Source organism: Megascapheus bottae, unplaced genomic scaffold (assembly GCF_031878675.1).
Source record: "Megascapheus bottae isolate mThoBot1 unplaced genomic scaffold, mThoBot2.hap1 HAP1_SCAFFOLD_81, whole genome shotgun sequence".
Lineage (NCBI taxonomy): Eukaryota > Metazoa > Chordata > Mammalia > Rodentia > Geomyidae > Megascapheus > Megascapheus bottae.
Window position 1 is genome coordinate 130,889 of NW_028327393.1, and position 25,975 is coordinate 156,863.

Consider the following 25,975-nt stretch of genomic DNA (forward strand, 5'->3'; position numbering starts at 1 on the left):
CTCTAACACATTGGCCAGAAGGTCCTCAGGTGACTCTGATAAGAAAGGCCCTGTGAGGATGGAGGGTGTCTGGGGAAGCCTGCAATGGGGTCCTAGGCCATGGCACATCAACCCATCCAATTCCACAGGTTCACATCAAGGGCACTGTGCCCTACCTGAAAACTTTCCTGGGAGACTTCCGAATGATCGACACGGCCTTTAGGGACTTCCTGGATGTGAGTAGTCTGGGCATCACTGAGCTGCTGGGGTTGGGACAGAAAGTCTCCTGCTGTGTGCTGAGTTCTGGCACAGTGAAGGGTTTCTTAAGATATCACTGCATCCATCTTAAGAAGGGACATCCAGAGCTGCTGGGACAGGGAGCTAGGGCACATAGCACAGCTGGGACTCAAGTTCCTCTGGGCACAGTGGGCAGTTGGGATTAGTGGAAAACAAAGGACAGGCCAAGCAGGCACTTGTGAGTCCGGCTCAGCTGAGCCCTCAGTCTCCCCATGTCCTCAGAAGTTTTGGACAAGATGATTCCAGAACCTCTTTGGAGATGTGTCCAGGTCCCATCTAGGACTTGGTTCACAGGCACATGTAGATGCCCTCTGTCCCATGGAAGAGGACCAGCCCCTGACAGGGAGGACTGAAGGGAGGAAGGGTGGGGTTCTCCTCACATTGTTCTCTGCCTTCTAGGAGGGAGTCATCCATTTTGAGAAATTGAGAAAGGTGAGTTTCAGGTGCCCTCCTGGCTGGATGGGGACCAGCAGCAGAGTCAGCTTCAGTCACCATGACCGGTAGGGAAATTTGGTTCAGAGTGCAGATCTTTCATGATGACAGGGTGGGAATGTGAAGTGGGAGAGGAGAGCTTCCTGTGAATGAGTGTGGACACAGTTATGAGAGCCACAGCACCCTGATGCACTGAGGCTTCCCAGAGCAAAGCCTGGTGAATGGTCATCCTCTGGGCATCACAGCGCAGCCCTCCACTCTCCTCATGCTCTCCCTGGCCAGGAATATGCAATCATGGAGCAACTGAAGCAGCTACATGCAAGCTGCAGCTATGAACACATCACCCCAGAGGAGAAATTTCTAGGTTGGTTCAGGGGCCTGGAGCGGCTCAGCGAGGAGGCCAGGTGAGCTGGGAGGCACTAGGACAGGGAGAGTGGCCTGTCACTGGGATGTGGTGCCAGCCTGAGTGTCACATGTCTGGACTTGAGGACTTACACTCCCTAGGGCCAGTGACCAGGTGGGTGGTAGGCTTTGAATTCTAAGCAGACGCTGGGAGGTCCCAAGCTTCAATTTGGTCTACTCACCTCACACCCCTTGCCTAGCTATGACCTGTCATGTACACTGGAGCCCCCGGGACAGAATGACACTGCAAGCCCTCCGACCAAGAAGCGCTTCAGCATCTGGATGGCCTGGAAGCAGTAAGGACCTTGCCAGTGATGGGCAAGGGCCAGGGAAGATGATGGGATGCTTGTGGGAATGAGACATTTCCATTGAGAAGCCAGGTGTGGCACTCAGTTCTCTGGGGTGTCTGCCCCTCTGCTCATACTGAGTTCTGGCTCTGTGATTCATCCATCACATAAGGGAATGGGAAAATGTTAACTGACCCAGATCATGGAGTGGAGATTCAGGTCTCCAGTGTTTGAGGTCTAGGGTCTGTGTGTGTCCTGAGAGAAGTTCCTTCAGTAAGCTGACCCCTCTCTAAAGTCACCAGACCCAGAGTGCTGCAATTAGTACCAGTGGCAGCTCCCAGTTGAAGTGGATGGACCAGGACAAGGGTGGCCCTGAGATGAGCAGCACAAACAGCGCTGCAATGCAGTCAGACAGCAATGTGCAGTCAGCTCCCTCCTCCAGCTCCTACCCAGAGCTCATCAGGAGCATCTCACAAACATCCTCAGGAGACCCAAAAAAGGTGACTTCCTGTCTTGCCCATAGTCCTGCTTTCCAGTGCCTGAGAGGAAAGCCCTAGACCTGGTTGGAAACCTGGACTTCTCCTGATGTTGCTGGCATCCACAGGTCCAGGGATCCTCCTCCCGGTTCACTGGGGTGACCAGCTTGGCCTCTGCCAGCCAATCCTCACCCACAGACACCAGCACAATGGACACCAATTCAGCCAACACTCACAGCGGCACCTCAGGGCAGAGTAGTGACAGCTCATCTGTGCCTCCCCATCTCAGGCTGGGAGACTCGTGTGTTATCAGGGTGGTGCTGCCTGTGGAAAACAGACGTCTATGCAAAAGCATTGAGGTGAGTTGGGCGGCTGCATTTCCTTCTGCTCTTCTGACCTAAAAAAGAGGGAGGGAAAATTATGCCCAGTCTCCAGGCTAGAATAGATCCTCAGGCAGGGTCAGTGAGGAGGACTGAGAGGAAGAATGCGGACAAAGATTGGGGAAATCCTAGGCTCTGGAGGGCATAGTTTAGATACTTCACTTTCCCCAGGAAACAACCTAAAGGCTGGTGTTTGATCACAAGATTAGTAGTGAATGAACACGATTGCCAGTTGAGACTGTTTACTGTCTCACAGACAATCCTCGCACATTACTTAGTAGGCTCTTCTGACAATCACATCTGGGTTGGAGGACAGCGAGACATAGGGATCCTATGTTCTGGGAAGATGAGGAATATCAAAGGCAGGGTGCTGCAGATGATGGAGCTAAAAGATCTGCTCACAAGTAAACTCCTCACAGGAGAGAGAGATGTCTGCTCTTCTAGCTACTCAACTGGCAGGTGACATTCAGAGCCCCTCCTTCCTCATGCTGGGTCTGGTGTCTGCATCTGGTTCAGTCCTCTCACCAATAGGAATGAGAACAGGTGTCATGAGCACTCATCTGGGGAGGCAACGACTTCCTCTCTCCTGGACTCTCAGTGTTAGGGGAGTTGATCAAGGCTCCACGGGGTGTTGTCAATCACTGCATCTTCCAACTCACCCCAGACCTGGCTAGGAGCAGGCACTGGGCACTTGGCTGGCTCCTCCCTTGCCTGCGGTTTCTGGAGTTTATTGTGTATTCCACTAAATCTCAGGGGCCCAAACCTGGAAAGCAGATCCAGGAAGAGCTGGTAAACTCTAAGAATACTAAATAACCAACTTCAATGCATGGACTCCTCTTCAGGAAGGAAGATTTGAAACACACCCATGACACCAATGGCATTTCTCATGTTTAACACTGAGATGGTTCCACAGAAGCCCTGGATACTGACTTCACGGAGGGATCCCTGGGACCCAGTCCTCAGGGCCTGTTTCCTGATCCAACCCAGGTGACCAACCAGGAGAAGACCCGAGACGTCATCATGAAAGCTATCAAGAAATTCCAGGTGCGTGGATACAAGCCAGAAGACTTAGAGCTGGTGCAGATCATCACTCAGGATCAAAATGAGTCCTAAACCAATAGCTAGGACAGGCAAATAAGTAGGTGGGCAGGGACCCAGGAGTTTGGATTGGTGGTAGAGAGCTCGTCTAGAATGCAAGAACACCAGGGTTCGATTCCTTGGAAATATATACATAGGTAAAAAAAAAAGCCAGAAGTGGTTCTGTTAGAACTCTAGCCTTCAGAAAGCCCCAAGACAGTACTCAGGCCCTGACTTCAAGCCTCTAGGTCTAGCAAAAAAAAGAAGTATGGCAGGAGAGAGTGTCCTCACCCACCAACCCCTCCATCAGGGTATGGCAGCATAAGGGCAGCCTTAGACCCCAGGCCCAAGCCAGCCCTGGTTGCTGCACAGCTATTGCCCTCATGGACATGCTTGTTCTTGCCCTGGCTGAGGAGGAAGTAGCCAGTGCAGAGACCATCTGTGAGGACCAGAGAGAATACAGCTCATAGGACAGAATGGCTGGCTTGCTCACCAGAACGGACTTTGTCATTCTCCAATGTGAACACATGGCTTGAGAAAATACCTGACACTTGAGTGTCACTCAGTTGTAAAGTGTGTGCCGAGAGTTCCTGAGACCCTTGCATTGTTACCACACCATTAAAACTATGCCTTCAAACACCACTTACCCTATATCATGGACTAATGCAAGCCCTGAAAGAGCTATTGAGAACTCATGGGCAACTTCCCAATATTCTCTACTTATGTGTTTTTCTTCCAAATGGGTTAGAAGCCAGGTGCCTAGGACTCAGCCTACAAACCCAGTTCATTAGGAGGCTCAACTGAGGCACTAGGTTGGAGGCCAGCCTGGGTTAGAAGTCTGTGATTCTCTTTGTTCTTATCAACCACAGTAAAGCAGGAAAAATCATATGGCGCCAGTGGCACAACACTTATCTTGAACAAACAGGTGAGGGGGAGAACCGAGTCACTGAGTTAGATAAGTGAACCAAAAGTTGACTTACTCATAAAAGATATAAGTTGAAAAGCTAGACAAAAGTTTAGGTAGATGAGACAGAGACAGAGAGACAGGAATAGGGACAGAGACTGAAGTAGGAAAAGAGACAGGGACAGGCTGGGAATTTGGCTTAGTGTTAGAGTCCTTGCCTTGCATGCACTTGAAGTAGCAAAAGAGACAGGGACAGGCTGGGAATTTGGCTTAGTGTTAGAGTCCTTGCCTAGCATGCACTAAGACCCGAGTTTGATTCCTCAGTACCACATATACATACAAAAAAGCCAGAAATGGTGCTGAGGCTCAAGTGATAGAGCTCTAGCCTTCAGAAAGCACAAGGACAGTGGTCAGGCCCTGAGTTCAAGGGCCAGGACCGGCAAGAAAAATGAGACAGAGACAGACTCACAGATGGTAAGAGGAGTCAGACTCAGGTAAGACTCATGTATACCAGGAACACAAATGGTAATGAGCCACAGTGGTGTTGCTGTCTTGTCTTTGCAATGAGGTGCAGAATCTGTCCAGTTCTTTGTGGAGTTGACCAGCACTGATTACTGATTACAAGTTCAATGCAGGATGCGTTCTGAATTCCTTCCTACCTCTGTTACCATTCCCACTATGCTGGCAGCATGGGGTTTTCCCTCTCACAGCATGGGGTTTTCCTCTCACAAAGAGTGCAGGACAAAAGAGACTGGGGAGAAATTAAAGGCCAAAGGCAGGACTTGCAGTCTACTTGGGGCACATGGTCTTAGAGGACCCTGGAACTCACTGCAAGAAGCCTGAGTTAGGCCTTGCTTTTTGTGGTACTGAGGGTCCATGTTTGTAGGACAATCTTGGGAGAGCTGGTTTGCACATTGCAAAGCCTGTTGTATCTGTGATGCTGATATGGCAGCAGTGAGGTCAGAAGGGGATTAGCTTGTGCCTCCTTCACCCTGACCTGGCAGGACCTGAAGTCCAAAGTCCTCTGAGAAAGGAGTTTTCATCAGTTCTTTCGCATGCAGGAATCAGAGATTGGAGGCATTCGGGGTCCTAACCTACAATTGATCTCTAAGTGCATGGGAATGGTAGTGGTCTCAGCCCCAGTTTGGACAGCTAAGAAGGCTTGTGTCCCTCTTCCACTAGAGCTGAGGATTCCTGATGATGCCAACATTTTCTATGCCTTGAAGACTATGGACGTCTACCATGTGGTGCTGCGGAAGTACACCTTCCCCCGGAGGACACCTGCCAAGCAGAGATCTAGCTTCAGCCTCTTCCACAGGAAGAGGAGGGGAAGCAAGGCTTAAGGAGAGCTCCACGTGCGCATGCCTCCCTGGGTCCTACTGACCATGATGACTTGAGTGGCCCTGGCCACCCTGCACCTTCTTTTACTCCAGCCCAGGATACCCACACTCCACCTACAAAACCACCCTGCTGTGCCCAGGCTACTTGCATTAGCCAAACTCCCCTCCCCTCCTTGGACTCCCTGAGTGCCTAGGGCACCCTGTGCCATCACAGGACAACTGTACCCACCACACTATCACCTGACATTTTGGACTCTACTACAGGTCACCACCACTTGTGCACTTGGCTCTTCCACTCCCAAAATCGTAGTTCTGTTCTTCAAAGATTCACCAAAGGACAATTCCCCACCCTCAGCCTTTCTAATCTTTGTTAGGCTACACCAAAATCCAAGCCTCTGCCATAAGGCTTGATTGAGACTCACCAAGTGATGGAAACCACACACTGCAGAGCTGTGGTGTTGTGGAAAACACCTCTGCTAGAACTTATTCTTACATACACATGCAGACTCAGTGGCCCATTGTCCGTGTACATTTCACAGAGCAGTACCACAGACATTGGAGACCACTGAAGGTTGGAATTTCAGGAAGCATGGGCCCTTGCTCGGTACATGATTTATTTGCAATGAACATTTGTGTATATGCCAGAAAGTAAAATACTAATGGGACTGGAGGGGTTTTTCAGAAAGATAAGTTAGATTTGAATGTTCACATTTAATTAAAGTTCTTGTTTTTCTCTGCTCTGGTCCTTGTGCTTTTCTTCTTTTATCTCTATTTTACAGAGACAGTCTTCCATCTGACAGGATGCCTATGACTTTATGTATGAATAGGGAAGGCTGCCACCCTCAGTACTTGAGTGAAGGGAAGGGCCTGCCCCCCACCCCCTCCACTAAGGAAGAAGTCAACTCTGTTTCACTACAGTGGGGGCTGCCTTAACATGGTTCCCAATTAGTGGGACTGGAGTTTGCAGGTGATCTCATAGATGGTGGAATATACTCTGAAAACTGATTGTCTTTGAAAAGAATATTTGTAAGTCAAAGTAGCAGACTGGGAAGTTGCATGGCTGAGTGTTTACAAGGAAAACAGGCATTATCCTTGAGAGTGTTCTCTTGTCTTTCCCTTTCTCTCCCTCAGCATTATCTCTCCATCGTATGGTTTTGTATGGCTTTAATTGGAAGATGATGATGAGAAAAGTTGGTGGACATTAAGAAAGAGTTCACAGAAGGTCAAATAAAGAAAGATAAACTATTCAAGGAGCTATAATCTAATAGCTCCGGGTATCTCTATTACTCCCCACAGAATTGCAAGTGACTTTGATCTTCACAAATATTTGTCATTGCAGACCACTTTCTAAAAGAAAACAAAAGTATTCAAGGTTGTCCCCACTGTTGGGATTCTAAAATAGATCAAATGGAAAATTGTATTTCACTTTTATGTTTGACCTAAGCTCAGAAATGATGTTTAAGAGTAAGTCATGAGTACCAACTTGTCTGCTTCATGGAGTGAAAGAATTTCCATTTCTTGGAAGGCTAATCTTTATATTAGCTCCTTCTGCAGAAAGTATTAAAATAGATCAATTTCAAACGGTATCCTCAAGTACAACAGAGTGAAGTCTATGAGATAGAAGGTAATTGAACCAAACACCAATTTGGGAAGTTCTTTCCACATTAACCTGTGGCCCGCTGATTTCTCTTCTTTGTCCTAATCCTGGGGTTAGAACTCAGGACCTGGGAGATATCTGTGAGCTTTTTGGCTCAAGGTTACTATTCTCCCTCTTGAGCCATAGCTTCACTTCTGGCTATTTTTGCTGGTTAATTGGAAATGAGAGTCTCATGAAGTTTCCTTCCTGGGCTAGCTTCAAACTGCTATCCTTCTATCTCAACCTCTCAAGTAATTAGAATTGCCACTGCCCCCAGCCTAACTGGATGGATTGATTCTGGATGAAGACTGGTGTAAAAATAAATCATGAAAGGATGTGAGGGCAACTTCAGTGTGACCTGTCACTGCCTTGATTAGCAGGTCTGATTTGGCACATTTGGCTGGATAGGTATGTATCCCCTTCCCCCCTTATCACTCCAGGTGCTTCAGGTACATCCACAAATAAAGTACCTCATGGTAGGTCTGCTACAGTGTTTCCAAAGACAATTAGAGCCCCAGGAACTTGGCTAATCCATGGACTGATCACTTCTTTAATTTTTCGAATATGATGGCATTACTGTGAGGCCACGGTATATGTGAGAAGAGCCTTCCTGAGGGAGTGCGTCACCAGCCATCAATTTCTCCTGAGGTTGAGATCTGAGGATCATGATTCAAAGCCAACCCACATGAGAAAGTCCATAAGACTCATCTACCACCAGAAAACTGGAATCAGAGCTGTGGTTCAAAGTGATAGAGCACAAGTCTTGAGCAAAAGAGCTCAGGACAGTGCCCAGACCCTGAGTTCAAGCCCAACAACGAGACCCAAAACACACACAGACACAGACACACACACACACACGCAGGCAGGCATGCACACACACATGCACACAGAAAAACTTGCTTCTAGGGTAGGTTGAGGGAGGCTCTTCCTGTAAGATAGAGGTCTAAACTGTATAGCACATGCAGCTGAAGGAGCATGGGCTCTGCCCAGAGAAGGGCTCACTGACCTGTCCTTAATGATTCAAAGCCTCCCTGAATCCCCCCAATCGAATTCCTTGTATACTTGTACCACATTTGGAAGGTACTAGGTGTCCTATAAGCTCAGTAATTGTCTTAACTTTGATCTGTTCGTCTGGAGAGGTGGGAGGAGAAAGACAGATGTTCTCATCATTAAAGCTACCCAGTGATACTTTGTTCTTCAAAACAGATCTTCCTCTACCAGATCACTGAAGAGTCTTTGCACGTCATTAGATTGCTATCTTTGGTTGAGAAGAAATACTGTGGTGTGTGGATGTAGAAACTGCAGATGGGCTAACCAGGAAGCATGAAGCAGATGGGGCTAAGATCCAGCAGAGGCTCCTTGTTCTCTACAAGCTGGGTCGTGATGCATTGTGACAGGAACTCAGGCCCAGGTGCTGGTACCCCTAGGTAATAGTGCTGGCATTTCTTGAGGTGGCGGGGGCCATCTGTCTGTGGATGATTTGGGTGGCATATTTGGACAAGTAGCAAAGTGGGAGCTTGGATGATGAGAAATAGATGGTTGGTGAAATGAAGCTTTCACTTGGGAACCCAAAACCTTAATTTCTTAAACCTTGAGCCACATACACTGCTTGAACTGTATGCTTTTCTGGTAGATTTTTACTGAAGCTTATGGTACTGAAATTGAACTTAGTCACATTGCCTACTGTACTAGAAACCTGAAAATCTGCAGCTGACTTGAATTCTTTTTCCTATCATTTAGAAGACTTTTTCTTTTTTTTGCCAGGCCTGGGGCTTGAACTGAGATCTGAGGATTGCAGTTTGAAATTAATCTCTGCAAGCAAGTAAATGAGACTTTTTAGTTTTTGTGCTAGTGCAGGGGCTTGAACTCATGGCCTACTCTCTGCATCTGAGCTTCTTTTGCTCAAGGCTAACACTTTACCATTTGAACCACAGCACCACTTCTGGCTTCTTTTGAATATTGTATTGGAGAGAAGAGTGGCATAGACTTTTCTGCCCTAATTGGGTTTGAACTGTGAGCCTATAGATTAGTAAACTAATCAGGAAGCCTACAGAGTGGGAGAAGATCTTCACCAACCAAACAACGGACAAAGGCCTCATATCTAAAATATATCAACAACTCAAAAAATTCAATCACTCCAAAACTAACCTCCAAAGTAACAACCATCCCATTAAAAAATGGGCCAAAGACTTAAAGAGAGTCTTCTCTGAAGAAGAAACAAAAATGGCCTATAGACACATGAAGAAATGTTCAACATCTCTGGTCATAAAAGAAATGCAAATCAAAACAACTCTAAGATTCCACCTCACTCCAGCTAGAATGGCCAGGATCAGGAAAACGAATGACAACAGATGCTGGAGGGGATGTGGCCAGGAGGGATCACTACTACACTGTTGGTGGGAGTGCAAACTCGTTCAACCACTATGGAAAGCAGTGTGGCAGTGCCTAAAAAGGATAAACATAGAACTCCCCTATGACCCAGCAATTCCACTACTTGGCATTTACCCAACCACCCAGAAACAAGGACATACTAAACCCACTAGCACAACAATGTTCATTGCAGCACTATTCACCATAGCAAAGATATGGAACCAACCTAGATGTCCCTCAGTTGATGAGTGGATCAAGAAGTTGTGGTATTTGTACACAATGGAATTCTATGCTGCTGTCAGAAAGAATGACATCGCCCCATTTGTTAGGAAATGGAAAGACTTAGAACAAATCATATTAAGTGAAGTAAGCCAGACTCAAAGGAACTTAGGCTCAATGGTTTCCCTCATTTGTCATAATCAGTAGAAACCTTGGGCTCTACTAGCAGAGATTTGCAATAGAGCAAAATATTGATACATAAGAACATGTAATGTGAAGCTAATTGAAAGGACCTCCAGGATAGTGAAACAAAAGCCATATAATGAATGATTGTTGTCCTTAATGTACTATGTTGTCTCTCATCTCCTTTGCAGTCCCTTGGTTATCTCATATTGGTATAGTATCTCACTTTGTCATCTGATATATTGAATTTATTTGTATTTGGATATTTGAAATTTGATAGGGAAGGGGGGAAATCCAAGACGGGTGGGGGGTGTGGGGGGGGAGGGAAATGGGTACCAAGACATGTGAAAGGGTATCAATGTATGTGAATTAATGCACCTTCTATCTGGCAAATATCATGTAACCCTTTTACTAATTACAATAAAAAAATTTTAAAAAAAGAGAAAGACACTGAGATAGCCTGCGAAAATCATAGTCTGAGTATTAAAAAGTAATGAAGATAAAATGCTTTTTCTTCTAATTTATACAAGACAATGTTCAGGGCAGGACATATGATTATTTTGTTTGCAGGTAGGCTAAAGTTCCTGGTGATCCAGCAGCATGATCAACAGGAGCAGAACTCAAAGACACACCTGAGCTTGGAAAATGGGTGAAAATAAAGTGCACCTGTTAGAACTGTTTGTTTCATCTTCTTTAATAATATAGGCTCAAAATATTGAAGTCCTTCCCGATGGCATTAGTAATTAATGTATGCTTTGGTTTAAATACTGTATTATGGCCTTACTTATTATATGCCAGGCATTATTGCCTGAAAAGAATATTAGATCCTGGCTAGGAGTATGGCCTGCTGGTAGAGTGCTTGCCTACCATGCACAAAGACCTGGGTTCGATTTTTCGGTACCACATACAAAGAAAATATTTAGGCACAGTGCCTCACAACTGTAATCCTAACTACACAGGAGGCTGAGTTCTGAGGATCAGGGTTCCATTACTTTACATTTCAGTCAACACCCTTTTAATATCAACTCCTGAAAGCACAGTGTTTTCTTACAATAAGACAAAATGCATCAAAATCCTTAAGACATTAATATTTCTAAATTAAATAAATTTATATATGCATATATAAACTACATATGAAAGAGTAGAAAATATTACAAAGCAACCTATAATTATCCAGCAACACTCAATTTTCTAATCTTAAGCTATTCAGTCTTGTACAGGAGATTCTCATCAACAGTATAAGGAAAGAGGCAAAGTATACATATGTTTTTAAAGAAAAGATATAAGCAGTCTTTAAAAGCAATCTAAGATGTCTATGAAGAGCAAATAAATTTAAGTGAATTTGCATGGGCTTCATTATATAATATTAGAATAAAAATAACATTTACTTCTTTATACTCACAAGAAATAATCAAGTTATAGATTCTGAAATATGGTAGTTGAATAAATAATAAAATATATGCAGTATATAATATGATACACATGTTAAAATCTGTTAAAGATTCCTTAGAATCTTAAAGGGAAACTGAAATATAAGGAGAAATAACCCATGTTCAAATGTTCAATGTTATAATCGTGACAAGCAGTTAATTTTCATCAGGTTTATCTACACTTACGTTGCAATTTCTATACTTCTACATAGAAATAAGCAAACATATTTCACATTTTATGTAGGAATTGAAAGGATATAGATTAAAAAGGTTTTTGCAAAAATAACCAAAATATATTTATACACAGTGGAATTCTATGCTGCTGTCAGAAAGAATGACATCACCCCATTTGTTAGGAAATGGAAAGACTTAGAAAAGATCATATTAAGTGAAGTAAGTGAGACTCAAAGGAACATAGGCTCAATGGTTTCCCTCATTTGTCATAATCAGTAGAAACCTTGGGCTCTCCTAGCAGAGATTTACAATAGAACAAAACCTAGATACATAAGGCCATATAGAATGATGCTAAATGAAAGGACCTCCAGGATATAGAAGCAAAAGCCATATAATGAGTGATTGTTGTCCTTAATGTACTATGTTATCTCTCATCTCTTTTGCTGTCCCTTGGTTATCTCATATTACAGTATTTCCCATTGTTAACTGATATATTGTACATATGCGTATTTGGTTATTTTAAGTCAGATAGGGAAGGGAGGAAAACAAGATGAGAGGCGGGGGAAGGGGGAGGGAAATGGGGACCAAGACATGAGAAAGGGTATCAATGTATGTGAAGTAATACACCTTCTATCTGGTGAATATAATGTAACCTTCTATTAATTACAATAAAATATATGAAAAAAAAAGAATTCTTTTTTTCCTAATTTAGTGTGGTGGCCAAAAGAAATTTAGTGTTTTGTTGTAAGATTCAGCAGGTTAAACATTCTGGTGACTCCGTTGTTTCTAGTTAGAGGATAAGACAAGTTAAAGGTGGTCTCTCTGTCTGTTTGTCTGTGTGTCTGTCTGTGTGTGTGTCTGTTTGTCTCGCTCTCTCTCTCTCTCTTTCTCCCACACTGTCTCTCTCTGTCTCTGTCTCTGTCTCTGTCTGTCTGTCTGTCTGCCTGTCTGTCTCTGTCTGTCTGTCTGTCTGTCTGTCTGTCTGTCTGTCTGTCTGTCTGTCTCTCTCTCTCTCTCTCTCTCTCTCTCTCTCTCTCTCTCTCTTTCTCTCAATGAATGAGTAAAGGCTGATCATTAGGGGCTTTTTAATTTGTTATGTATTTTCCTAAAATGCTTTACTGATAAGGTGCGTTTTTTGCCCCAATCAAAAATTTGCCCAATTATGTGATGGATGTCTATCTCAAGCGATGATGATGATGATGATGAAAAGACCAGCAAATCTCTTCACGCCCATGTTCATCCTTGATGTGTCTCATTCCATTGCTGTGAGAAGGAGGCTGGCTAAAATAGAATGACTTACCTAGGTTTTCAGATGTTCATGGGAGACGTGACAGTTGAAGAAAGCTCCCTCATAGCATTTGTGATTTATTTAGTGAATGAGAAGTCTTTTACCATCAAGTCAGGGTTGGAATTTTATGTGAAAGGCAAATATTACTAAATAGCCAAAACATGTCTGTGTGTTAGTTTCCACATATATTCTGTAGTTTAAGGTGAATAACTCATGAACTACCAATCCTATTATGAATCAGAGAGGCTGGACAGACAGAGGAAGCAAGGAAGGGAGAGAGGAAGCAGAAATGTAGATGAATGATCAGCTCAATTTCCTTCATAGCAAGGGAAACGGAACATCAGGAAACCCACGAAAACAGTGTAAACAGTGCTTTAGAGTCATAGGAAAAGAACTCCTTGTGAATCTTACATAAGTTTTTATTTAGCACAGGTAATCATTTCATTGGAGGGAGAGGCCTCATTTCTAGGAAATACCCCCTTACATATGTAGTATATGTAGTGTTCATTTTCTGGGTATTATAGCAATTTGGGAAGAAAAAGTCTCTTTAGGAACTTCCATAGTATTTGACTGTGCATAATTTAATGGTTCATGTTCATAATGAGGAGCAGAATACACATACATTGACAGACGAGAGCCATTTGTTGTCAGATACTCAAATGTAGACAGATTTGTGTAGAAAGCTGTACAGAGACTAAGTACCATGTTTGTGGGAACCCTTTGGAAGGTCAGGGAAGTGAAATTTTTCTGTGCCATTCCGTGTTTTCACAAATTGGGTAAAGAATTGAGGCTCCTTTAAGGAGAGGGAATTCTCAATGTCCTGGTGAACAATGAAGTGTTCTCTGTTTCTGGCCTGCCACCCATTGGTCCAATCTGAGAGTAAGTCAGTAAAGACATCTAGGATTACTGAAGGTAATGAGGGAATAGAAGGAACAGAGGAAGCAGAATATTAGCTATGATCTCAGGTTGAGTTCCCTTGAAGAGTATTGTATTGAAATTCGTACAAGATGTCAAGAGGTACTATGGTAGGGGTACTGGGAAAAATTCTTCTACCTTGCATGAAACCGGTCCATATTTAATTTCCTGAACAGATTCAACTGTATTTCTGTGGTAAAATAAAAATACTGCTTTTCATTTGGTTCTGGTCTCTTAGTTCACACCGGAGTACCAGAGCAAAGAGCTACAGGGAACAGAGGAGCTGGAGATGGAGCTGTAGCTCAAGTGGCAGAACCTGTTCCTAGGATGAACGCAGTTATGGTTTTAGTACCGAGCCCACAGAAAAAGTTTGATTTCCTCTACAGTTTCCAACTCAATTTTCTGTGTCTTTTTTTTTTTTTACTTACATTTTAGGGATGACACAACCTTAACCGCCATTGCGGTTTGTGACTCGAGCATTAACATTTGGTGAGTTATCTGTCATCTGAATGTAAATTCATTTGTGGTGTGAGTTTAGTACACAGTCTATATAACAGCTGATCGTTGTCTTCATTATTCCTCCTCCTGTATTGAAACTAAATAGAAAATGACAGCATCTGGCAGCAGATACTTGGTCATGGTCTACTGTGAATTCAAACATAGCAACCGTATCTTTCTTTACTTATTCTCTACCTTATTTACTTATTGCCTACATGCAACTTTTACTGAGCCAATGGAGGTAAGAATCACAGTCAGGCACAGTGAGGTGGTTTCCGTGTTTCTGAGGTGAAAGAGCTGGTGGGCCTCTTTCATTCTCCAGAAATCTGATACTTGGACAGGCCCACTGACAGTTATGATGAGAGTCCAGCTTCTAGGCTGTTGTTCCTTGTCCTTTGGTGAGAAGCAGTTAAGAATACAGCCAAGTATGTGAAAAGAAGGAGGGAGAAGAGCAGACTTAGAAAGCTGAAAATCAGATTGTATAGTGGATTGATTTCTTCTGAAGTGAGTTACACGTACAAATGAACTAACACATACCAATAAACTGTGTGTTAGGTTTACTAAGAGAGAAAAATTATTTGACCATGCATAAAAGCTTTCTTTTGTAGAGGTAAAAATATAAGTTCCTGCATACGAATTTCCTTTCTAGGGAAAAAATGGAAATACCTTGTTCCTTTAGCTAAATATGTAAAAGTTTCAATTTCTTCAAATTTGTCAGTGTTAGATTAACTTACTACCTTGAGTAAAAAAGTAAAACTATGATTGCACATGGTATTTGACTGTATATAATTGAATTCTCTTTAGCTTGGATAAGAATGACCCAACAGAATTTGGGACAGAAGAATTCAAGCAAAGGTCAGATATCTATAAATAGAAAAACATACATAAATATATATGTTATGAAACAGACTGATCATTTCTGGGTAGTTTCCAAATATTGTCAGTGTACCTTCTGTCTGTCATATTACTCCTTTTCATTTTGATGAGTAATTGAGAAATGAGTTGCACAAAATGTTTTGCTATTTTAGGTAGCAGTGAAGGAATACTCCTAAACCCCCCACTCACATTGCCAGTGTATAAGATCCTACTACAACTGGTTGTGTTCCTTTGGTTAGGTGGCAATGACATACAATCCTTTGCATTTATTTCGTGCCATAACAGTTTCTTCACAGGTGAAGAAATACAAGTGTCAGATCAAAGTGACTACAAGTTTGTTCGGGCCTTTCCATATTTTATTGGCTATGTCCAGTTCTTTGATGGGTATACTCTTTCTCTATATCTATTCTTTTCATTGTGAACTTCATGCCAACTTTTCAAAACTGTGGTTCTAAGGTTTGTGACACTGTGAATACTTTATGGACACCATTTATATTGTATAGACAGATGACTCCACGGCGTTATGACAAGCTCCTTACTGCTCACACCTGTGAATACAGGGTTTGTGAATAAATTTATGTTTGCAATGAAAGAGCTAGGAGACTAAGAGAGAGAGTGTGTGTCCACACGTGTGCGGTAGTGGGGCTCCAAATCAGGTTTCCAGGATTAATCTGTTTTCTTGCTTATCATTGGGCCTCTGCTTCTTGATCCACACATGAAGTGCACCCTTTTGTTGATTCCGTGGAGATGTACTTCTGCAGAAAGGAATACCCTGGATGGCTTTCTATTGCTATCCTGTCTTATTTGCCCCGTCTGTAAACCAAAGGTCTGCACATCTATCTAAAATTCTGTTGAAAGCCTAATGGGAAGGGTCATTGATCAGGCAAGCCTAGGCATGAAGGATCAACATGCCATGATCATGGGAGTAGCAAGGACAGTGCTCTGAGTTCTGACCTCAGGAAAAGAAGGGTTGACAGAGACAGAAGACCTAGACACATAGTACATTTGACAGACCACCTGTGTAGAAAAACAAGGCCACAGTTTTCAAATCGAGTAATGTTAGAACATTGTATCATTTCCTCCCACATTTTCCCATTTAATTTTTTTATGTTTTGATATGTCCACAACAAGGACAGCAACTTAACAACTGTTATTGTTCCTTCAAATGAAGACATAAGTAGTGTGCGAGCTGATTTTTTTTTTTTGGTCGTGACAAGGTATAGAGGGGTTACACTTACATTCGTCAGGTAATAGGAAAATTACTTGTCACAAACTGATTCCTCTTTTTCATGTTTTTCCCCATTTCTTTTCCCCACCCCCTCCCAATCATCTTGTCTTCCCTCCTTTCCTTTCCTATTTCAAATAACCAAATAAGAATATATACAATATACCAGATAATAAAGTCAGATACAGTCCCAATAGGAAATTAACCATAAAGAGGAAAAGGGAAAACAGAAATAACATAGTACCTTGAAAACAACAATCACACAAAATAAAGCTCTTGGTTCCATTTTTAAAGTTCCTTTCATTTAGTGTAAATTGATTTTTTTGTCATCAAGTGAGAAATCAGAATTGGACAGTGGTCACTTTTGAGGATACAGAGGACTACCTATGAATATCATATGTAATCCAGATGTGTTTTGAAACTAAGCAGGATATGAAGAGCAGATCAAAAGAGAGTGGTTAATGGAGTGCTGTGATGTCAAGAACTAGCACCTAGAATCCCTAGGTGCCTGTCAGCTACTCACAATGAGCCAAGGTCGCAGGGAATCCTTTTCTGAAACAAAAAGGTACTCTCATTTGTCTGTAGTTCCCAGGAGGTAAGACACTGATAAAACACCAGCACAATGCAAGGGACATTTCACAATCCCTCTACCCACACTGGCAACGCCTTATCTCTGACTACTATTCCATCTTACACATCTGGAATATCAGCTTTACTACCACATCAAAGTTAGTGTGTTTTGCAATAGTATCAATTTTTTCCCATTTCCTTTAAGTAAGTTAAACTTTCTTTCTTGGTTTATCAGTCCTCTGATTGATCAATTACTTATCAGTTAACTTTCATATCTAATATAATCTCTAATACCTTTAGTATTTTTGTAGCTCTATGTCCTTAAATAAGATACACTGCTGCTGTCATTCTGGCCACTCAGCAGGCAGAGATCTGAGGATCACAGTTCAAAACCAGCCCTGGCCTGTGAGACTCTGTGAGTCTCTTACCTCCAATTAACCACTAGCCAAACCATAAGTGGTGCTGTGACTCTAGGGACAGGGTAGTAGTAGTCTTGAGCTGAAGAGCTCACGGAAAGAGCCGAGGCCTAGTGTTGAAGCCACATGAATTGAAAAAAGTAAGATACACTTTTGATTTCAATTTTGTTTTTCGATTTCTTCAGACTAGGTTAGTAGCTCAGCATCTGATCTTCTGATAGAATATATATTCTTCAGCTAAAAGATGAAATGTTTTCAAGTGTCTTCTAAACAAATTTGGACTGTAGTAAACTTTGATATTTTTTGATTGATATTTTTTGTCTAACTGATCTTTCCTTACTAGCAATGGATAGAATGCATCTAATGTCATTCAAGTGTATGTCTCCTTGAAGAGTTCATGCTGTTGGTTTTATAGAAGAGCAGTTTCCTGCACTATATACCTATATTGTTACAATGACTATTCATGGTTGTTGTTTTTTTGTCCGTCCTGGGGCTTGAACTCAAGGCCTGGGCAATGTGCTTGGACTTTCTCAAGGCTAGAGCTCTTCCATTTAAACCATAACACCATTTCTGGATTTTTTCTATGTACATGGTACAGAGGAATCGAAACTGAGTCTTCCTGCATGCTTGGCCAGCACTCTACCAGTAGGCTAACCTCCCTTCCCCCGCTTTTAATACACTTATTTGAAATAGAGAAGAGGAGGGGGAAAACAAGATGGGGTTTCTATTTTTGTTAGTTTTATATATTTTAACCTGAGTTCTCCATAAAGAAAGTCTAGAGACAAGAACTTATGACTAATTTCCTTCTTTGGGAATAACACCTCAGAAAAGCAGAAATCAGGAGATATCTATGCTGCCATGGTTGTTTATTTGATATAGTTCACAAAATTTCCTGCCAGTCTTGATACTTTTCCACTGTTTACTGTGCTGTTATTTTAACTGTGTAACAAGAATTTTCTGTCATTGCTTACATTTGATTGTTTTCCAGAAATAAATTCCTCCATTCCATACTCACTCATGAAATGCGAGTTTAGTGGGCAGTGTATCATTGAGTCAAGGTTAAATTCATTATATTTAAACCATTAAAACCATTGGCATCTTTCATTAAAGAGAATAGTCCGTATCACCCAAATTCTGCTTGATCATAAGGGACATATTGCTCACATTTCTTTTTCTTTACTGTATCCTTGTTTCTTTCCTCCTTTGTTTTTTGGAGAAAGTGTAGAGAAAGTTTTATTCTCTTCTTCTTTGTGTATCTGGCCTATCAATTTACTCTTTACTACTGGCAGTAGTTAACTTAATGAGCAACAGGAAGCATATGGTTAAAAGATTTAATAATCAGTAAAATCTGTGTGGGTGCAGAATTTACACTCTAACTTTCCAAGTGATACATGCCTTCATGTGCATATATGGTAATACTAAGAAACTGTTGTTAAGTGAGGGACAGTTCCACTATTAGTAATCATTAACAACATACTTTCATTCGAATCAAACTGATGACCTAGCTTCATTTATCTACTGATTTTAATTACTTATATGTATACTGAAGTATGAAGTATCAGCGTTATAGCAGTAGAGAAAAATGATCACTTCATGTATAAAGTAGGTAGCTATTTGACTGAAAATGTAGAGTATAGTTGTGCCTTATGACGAGACTTTCTTATCCTGGAAGAAGTGTCTATAGAATGTTATGTGGGATCTAGCACTGAAATGTGAGTTCAAATCTAGGAAGACTCTCTGAATATATATATATATATATACACATATATATATATACACATATTTCTAAAGGCAGCATGAAGGAAAGAAATATATTTGTGCGTACACCAACAGATGTCAAAATGTGAAATAAGAAGTATGGGAAGCAACTAAGACACAGGCATGACAGCCCAGCTACTGAGAGACAAATGTACATCTTTCTTCCTTCTTTATAACAACTAGGGTAAGGGAGGAACAGGTCATGAGGAGAATTTCTTCTAGTCATTATGTCAGCTACACTTCACAAGATGTTACAAATGCAGTCAACCAAAGGATAGAATCCTTTCTGGAACAAAGCAGTGGCATTCTAAATAGGAATATCGGCAGGAAACCCTATGAGATTCTTATCCAGTTTACTTCCCGAAAGCCAGAAGTATGGCTCAAGTGGTAGAGTATTCATCTTAATAGAGAAAGCTAAAGTAGAACACCCAGGCCCTAAGAGGAAACCCAATAGTACCTGCAGAGAAACATAATAAGAAAGAGAAAGAAGGAAGTCCACCTCCCTAGCAGAGACAGTCACATGCTTGATGTGAATGGATGGAAAGAGATATTCCAATATGGCACCCAAAAGGAAGCAAATGTAAATGTACTCCTATCTGGCAAAGAAAACTTGAAAGTATTACAACATGAAAGTCATTTCATTTTGCTAAAGACACTGTAATGATTAACAACAAAAGGCAACTAATCCTCAATGCACCCAATTTGACACAACAGACATCGCTGAACATAAATGAGTTGATGGATCCCAACCATGTTAGATCCTTTCCAAAGAATCCGCAAGAAACCAGATTTAACTGAAGACTCAGAGCCAAAGGTAGCACATATCTGCAGAATATTCCATCCAGCAGTCCCAGAATAAGTATCATCCAGGCAACCCCAAGCTTTCCCCAAAGGAAATAATATTTAGAGCATAGAGGCAGCATTATTCTCTTTTTTCCTTTTCCTTTCTCTAATACTCCTCCGTAGTAATTCTTCAAAGAGGTTTCTTGGCAGAGTCTAAAGGAAGTCTTAACAGGACATGTAAGAAAAGATAATATTACCATGTGCTATCATACTATGGTGGAATTCAACTAGAAATAGACATGGAAGTAAACAATAGAAGAAATTAAAATACATAGAAATGGAACAAAAATCTGAATATTTAATGGGTTATGGAAGAAAGAAAGGAGGGACATGTAATCAAATGTAGAAAATCATTGGAGCCTCTGACTATATATTTTGGTTTCATTCTTTAGCGATATTTTATCTGATACCTCAACTGAACTTGACAAAGGAACCAACAATGAAGGGTAAGGTCTAAATAAACATACAATGTCACCCATGTGTATTTATGCATATTTACATGTATGTAAGTACAGTCATCCATGAAAGGACAGTCACAGAAAAGAAAGTAATTGAGATTAGGGATCCGTAAGTGTAGATGACAATTGAAGGTCTTTGATATTTTTCTAATTTACTTTGGCCATAATATCAGTAGTTCCTTTCTAAAATGTTAGCTATTTATAAGAAGAAATATCAAGAATGTTTCTTGTTCCTAATCTATTTTAATGGCCAGAAACAATTTAATGTTTTGCTGTAAGATTTAGCAGGTTAAGAAACTTCTTTCTATTGAATTTGTTTTCTCTAGCTAGAGGATGGTTATCTCCCTCTCCCTCTCTCTCTTCCTCCCTCTCTCCCTCCCCCCGTTCCTCCAGAATGAATGAGTAAAGGCTGGTCATTACTGGGTTTTAATTTGATATGTATTATCCAAAAATGCCTTACTTCTAAGTTCACGTTAAGGCCTAAACAAAAATTGACACAGTTATGTGCTGGATGTCTATTTCAGGAGATGGTGATGAAAAGACCAGAGAATCTTTTCATGCCGTATTCATCCCTGATGTGTCTCCTTCAATTGCTGTGGGAAGGAGACTGGTTAAAATATAATGACTAGGATATCAGATGTTCATGGGAGACGTGACAGCTGAAGACACCTCCCTTATACCATTTGTGATTTATTTAGGGGATGAGAAGGCTTTTACCATCAAGTGAGGGTTAGAATTTTATGTGAATGTGAAATACTACTAAATAGTAAAAGCATGTCTGTGCGATCATTCCAACATATATTCTGGATATTAATGCGAATAACTCATGAAATACAAATCCTTTTTATCACTCAGAGAGGCTGGATGGATAGAGAACAATAGTGCCAGCATGGAGGGAAGAGAGAAAGCAGAAATGTAGGTGGTAGATCAGCTTGATTAATTCCATAGCAAGGGAAATGGAAGATAAGGAAACCCATAAAAACAGTGCTACCAGTGGTTTAGGAAAAGAATATTTCAGTCTTGCATAAGTGGTTGTTTAGCACAGGTGAACATTTCATTGACGTGAGAGGCCATATTTTTAGGAAAGCACACGAAATACCCCCTTGCATATACAGTATATGTAGAGTTAGTTTTCAGGCAGTTATAGCTATTTGGGGAGAAAAAATAGGTTTTGGAATTCTCACAGTATTTGACTGTGTGCAATTTAATTATTGATGTTGATAATAACTAGCAGGATGCACATGGATGCACACAAGACAGCCCTAAGTGGTCAGATACCCAAATGTCGACAGACTTGTGTAGAAAGCTGTACAGAGACTAAGCACCATATTTGTGGGAACCATTTGGAAGGTCAGGGAAGTGCAATTTTTTGTGCCATTCTTTCTTTTTGCAAATTGGGTGAAGGATTGAGACTCCAGAGGAGAGGGAGTTCTCTCTGTCCTGGTTAGCAGTGGAGAGTTCTCTGCTTCTGGCCTGCCACCCATTGGTACTCTCTGCAAGTAAGTCAGTAAAGACATCCACGATTGTTGAAAATAAGAAGGGAATAGAAGGAACAGAGGAAGCAGAATATTGGCTGTGACCTCCGGGTTGAGCTCCCTTGAATTGCATTGCATTGAAAGTCATACAAGATGGCATTAGGTACTGCGGTAGGGGGAACAATTCTTCTATCTTGTGTGAAAACTTTACTTTTCTAAGTTCCATGTTTAAGTTCCTGAAGAGATTCAAATCCATTCTATTGTAAAATGGAAATACTGCTTTTCATTTAAGTACAGGTCTCCTACTTCACACCATAGTACCAGAGCAAATAGCTAGAGGGAACAGAAGAGCTGGAGATGGCGATGTAGCTCAAGTGGCAGAGCATGTTCCTCAGATGAACACAGTTATGGTTTTAGTACACAGCCTTGTAGAAACAGTTTGATTTCTTCTAAATGTTCCAACTGATTTTCTGTGGCTGATTTTCTATTATTTTATTTTTTAGAGATGACACAGCATTAACTGCCATTGCAGTTTGTGACCCAAGCATTAACATTTGGTGAGTTGAATTTTCTGTCATCTGAGTGTAAATTCACTTCTAGGGTGAGGTTAGTACCCAATCTATATGACAGCTGATCAGTGTCCTCATGTATCCTTCTCTTGTATTGAAACTAAATTGAAAATGATAGCGTCAGGCAGCAGATACTTGGTCATGGTATACTGTGAAGTAAAACATAGTAACCGTATCCTTATTTACCTATTCTCTACCTTATTTACCTATTTCCTACATGCAACTTGTACTGAGACAATGGAGGAGAGAGTCCCAGTCAGGAACAATGAGGTGGTCTCAGTGTTTCTGAGGTGAAAATGTTGGTGGGCCTCTTTCCTTCTCTAGAAATCTGGTACTTAGTAGACAGGCTCATTTTCAGGTATGATGAGAGTCCAGCTTTTAGGCTGTAGTTTCTTGTCTTTTGGTGAGAAGCAGTTAAGAAATCAGCCAAGTTAGTGACAGGAAGGAGAGAGAAGAGCAGACTTAGAAAGCTGAAAATCAGATTGTATAATGGATTGAGTTCTTCTGAAGTGAGTTGCATGTACAATTAAACTACACGATAACAATAATCAGTGTGTTAGGTTTAGTAAGAGAGGAAAATTCTTTGACCGTGCATAAAAGCTTTCTTTTGAAGTGATAAATATGTAAAAGTTTCCATTTCTACAAATTTGTTAGTGTTAGGTTAACTTACTACCTTAAGTAAAAAAGTAAAACTATGATTGCACTTGGTATTTGACTGTATATAATTTAATGCTCTTTAGCTTGGATAAAAATGATCCAGCAGAATTTGGGACAGAAGAATTCAAGCAAAGGTCAGATATAGACATATAGGTCAACGTGTATAAGTATATGTTAGGAAACATATTGATCATTTCTGGGAAATTTCCAAGTATTGTCAGTGTATCTTCTGTCTGTCATATTATTCCTTTTTCATTTTGATGAATAAATGAGAAATGAGTTGCACAAAAGTGTTTTGCTATTGTAGGGAGCAGTGTATTAGGTTTACTAAGAGAGAAAAATTCTTTGACCATGCATAAAAGATTTCTTTTGAAATGATAAAATGTAACTCCCCTACCCCAAATAAAATTCCTTTGTTCATTTAGCTAAATATGTAAAAGTTTTGATTTCTACAAATTTGTTAGTCTTAGATTAACTTACTACACTGAGTGAAAACATAAAACTATGATTGCACATGGTATTTGATTATCTATAATTTAATTCTCTTTAGCTTGGATAAAAATGACCCACCAGATCTTGGGACGGAAGAATTCAAGCAAAGGTCAGATATCTACAAGTAGATAAACATACATAAATATAAATGTTATGAAACAGATTGATCATTTCTGGGTAGTTTCCAAATATTGTCAGTGTACCTTCTGTCTGTCAGATTGCCCCTTTTCCATTTTGATGAGTAAATGAGAAATGAGTTGCACAAAAGTGTTTTGCTATTGTAGGGAGCAGTGAAGGGAAACGCCTAAAACCCCCCACATTGCCAGTGTATGAGATCCTACTACAACTGGTTGTGTTCCTTTGGTCTGATGGCAAAGACACAGAATCCTATGCATTTATTTCCTGCCATAACAATTTCTTCACAGGTGAAGAAATACAAGTGTCAGATCGAAGTGGCTACATGTTTGTTCGGTCCTTTCCATATTCTGTTGGCTATGTGCAGTTCTTTGATGGTTATAGACTTTCTGTAGGCCTAGATCTTAAATTATACATATTATTTTCATTGTGCATTAATGCCAACTTTTCAAAACTGTTGTTGTAAGGTTTGTGACAGTGCGAGTACTTTATGGGCACCATTTCGATTGGATAGACAGATGGCTCCACAGCGTTATGTCAAGCTCCTTACTGCTCACATCTGTGAATACAGGGTTTGTGAATAAATTTATGTTTACAATGAAAGAGGTAGGAGACAGAGAGAGAGAGAGATCTATCATGTCCACACGTGTGTGGCAGAGTGGCAATATTCTGATACTATGGCTCCAGGAATATTTTACTTTCTTGTTTATCACTGTGTCTTTTCTTCCTCATTCACACATGCAATGCATTTTGCTCATTCAGTGGAGATGGACTTCTGCCAGAAGGAATACTCTGGCAGGCTTCATATTGCTATCCTCTGCTGTTCACTCCACTGTAGACAGAATCACACCTGTGAACCCAAGTCTACACATCCATCTACCATTCTGGTGAAATCCTAAGGGGAAGTGTCATTGAACAGGCAAGACTGAGGTAGGAGGGATCACCATGCCATCACTACAGGAGTTGCAAGGACAGGGCTCTGAGTTCAGAGTTCAGTACTGGAGAGAAGTTTGGCAGAGACAGAGGAGATATAGGCATAGTACATTTGACAGAGCATCTGTGTAGCATGCACAAGCTATAGTTTTCTAACCTAATATTGTTATAAATACAACATTCCTTCCCACATTGTCCTACTTAGTTTTTATATGTTTCAATTGGTCCACAGCAAAGACAGCAACTTAACCACGGTTGTTGTTCATTCAAACGAAGACATCAGTACTGCGTGAGTTAATTTTTTTTTATTTTGGGGATCATGTATAGAGTGCTTACACTTATTTTCCCCAGATAGTAGGTGAATTTCTTCTCACACATTGATAGGCCTGTTTATGTTTTCATCCCATTTCCCTTCCCCTAGACCTTTCCAATCAACTTGCTTTATCCCCTCCCTCTCCTATTTCAAATAAACATATGTAATATTCCAGGTAACTTTTCAGATACAATAACAATATGAGATTAACAATTAAGGGGGAAAAGGAAAAGAGAAATAACATACTACATTAAGAACAACAATCACACAAGTTAAAGCTCTTGTTTCTGTATTCTAGAGTTTTTTTTCATTTACTGTAAGTTGATTCATTTTTCATCTAATTGATAAATCGTTTTGGAAAATGATGGCTTTTCAGAGCACAGAGGACTGCCTGTTCATATCACACAAAATCATGACATGTTTTCAAACTAAGTAGAAAATGATAGAGCAGATCAAAAGACAGTGGTTCTCGGTGTGCTGTGAAGACAAATCCTAGCACCCAAAACCCTTAGATTAGCATTTCTCATTATAGGCCCAAATTGTCACCATACCATGAGCAAAGGAGTAGCAAGGACAGGGCTCTGGGGTGAGATCTCAGTACTGGCAGGAGTAGCAGGGACAAAAATGGTAGAGATGAAGCTCTGTTGGCAGCATTTTTGTGTTGCATTCATAAGACCTTAGTTTCCTAACTTAGTGTTCTGGAAAAAAATGCATGATTAATTCCCACATTTTCCCAGTTAATTATTGTGTGTTTTTAATATGTCCACAGTGAGGATAGTGGCTTAAGAGCTGTTATAGTTCATTCCAATGAAGACATCAGTAGTTGGTGAGTTGATTTTTTTTGTCATCTAAGTGATAACTCGTTTTGCACAATGATATCTTCAGGGTACACAAGCACTGCTATCAATACTGAATGTAATCATGATGTGTTTTGAAACTCAATAGAAATGATAGAACCTGTCCAAAGA

The 25,975-nt window shown here is 41.0% G+C and overlaps 3 long non-coding RNA genes across 4 annotated transcripts; all 3 read left to right on the top strand.

Moving 5' to 3' along the window:
* The first annotated feature begins 1,010 nt into the window (after positions 1-1,010).
* Positions 1,011-1,880, top strand: LOC150039900 (uncharacterized). Its single transcript, XR_016534183.1, has 3 exons — positions 1,011-1,112; positions 1,311-1,406; positions 1,693-1,880. It is a non-coding gene; the product is annotated as an uncharacterized LOC150039900 (long non-coding RNA).
* Positions 1,881-2,032: 152 nt separating this feature from the next.
* LOC150039901 (uncharacterized) lies at positions 2,033-6,314 on the top strand. The gene is made up of 3 exons (XR_016534178.1): positions 2,033-2,232; positions 3,096-3,297; positions 5,417-6,314. It is a non-coding gene; the product is annotated as an uncharacterized LOC150039901 (long non-coding RNA).
* A 13,950-nt stretch (positions 6,315-20,264) lies between these two features.
* Positions 20,265-24,380, top strand: LOC150039902 (uncharacterized). 2 transcript variants are annotated; one of them, XR_016534186.1, is made up of 3 exons: positions 20,265-20,421; positions 22,412-22,465; positions 23,685-24,380. It is a non-coding gene; the product is annotated as an uncharacterized LOC150039902 (long non-coding RNA). The 2 variants fall into 2 exon arrangements; XR_016534185.1 differs by lacking the exon at positions 23,685-24,380 and adding an exon at positions 23,218-23,250.
* The last annotated feature ends 1,595 nt before the right edge of the window (positions 24,381-25,975 follow it).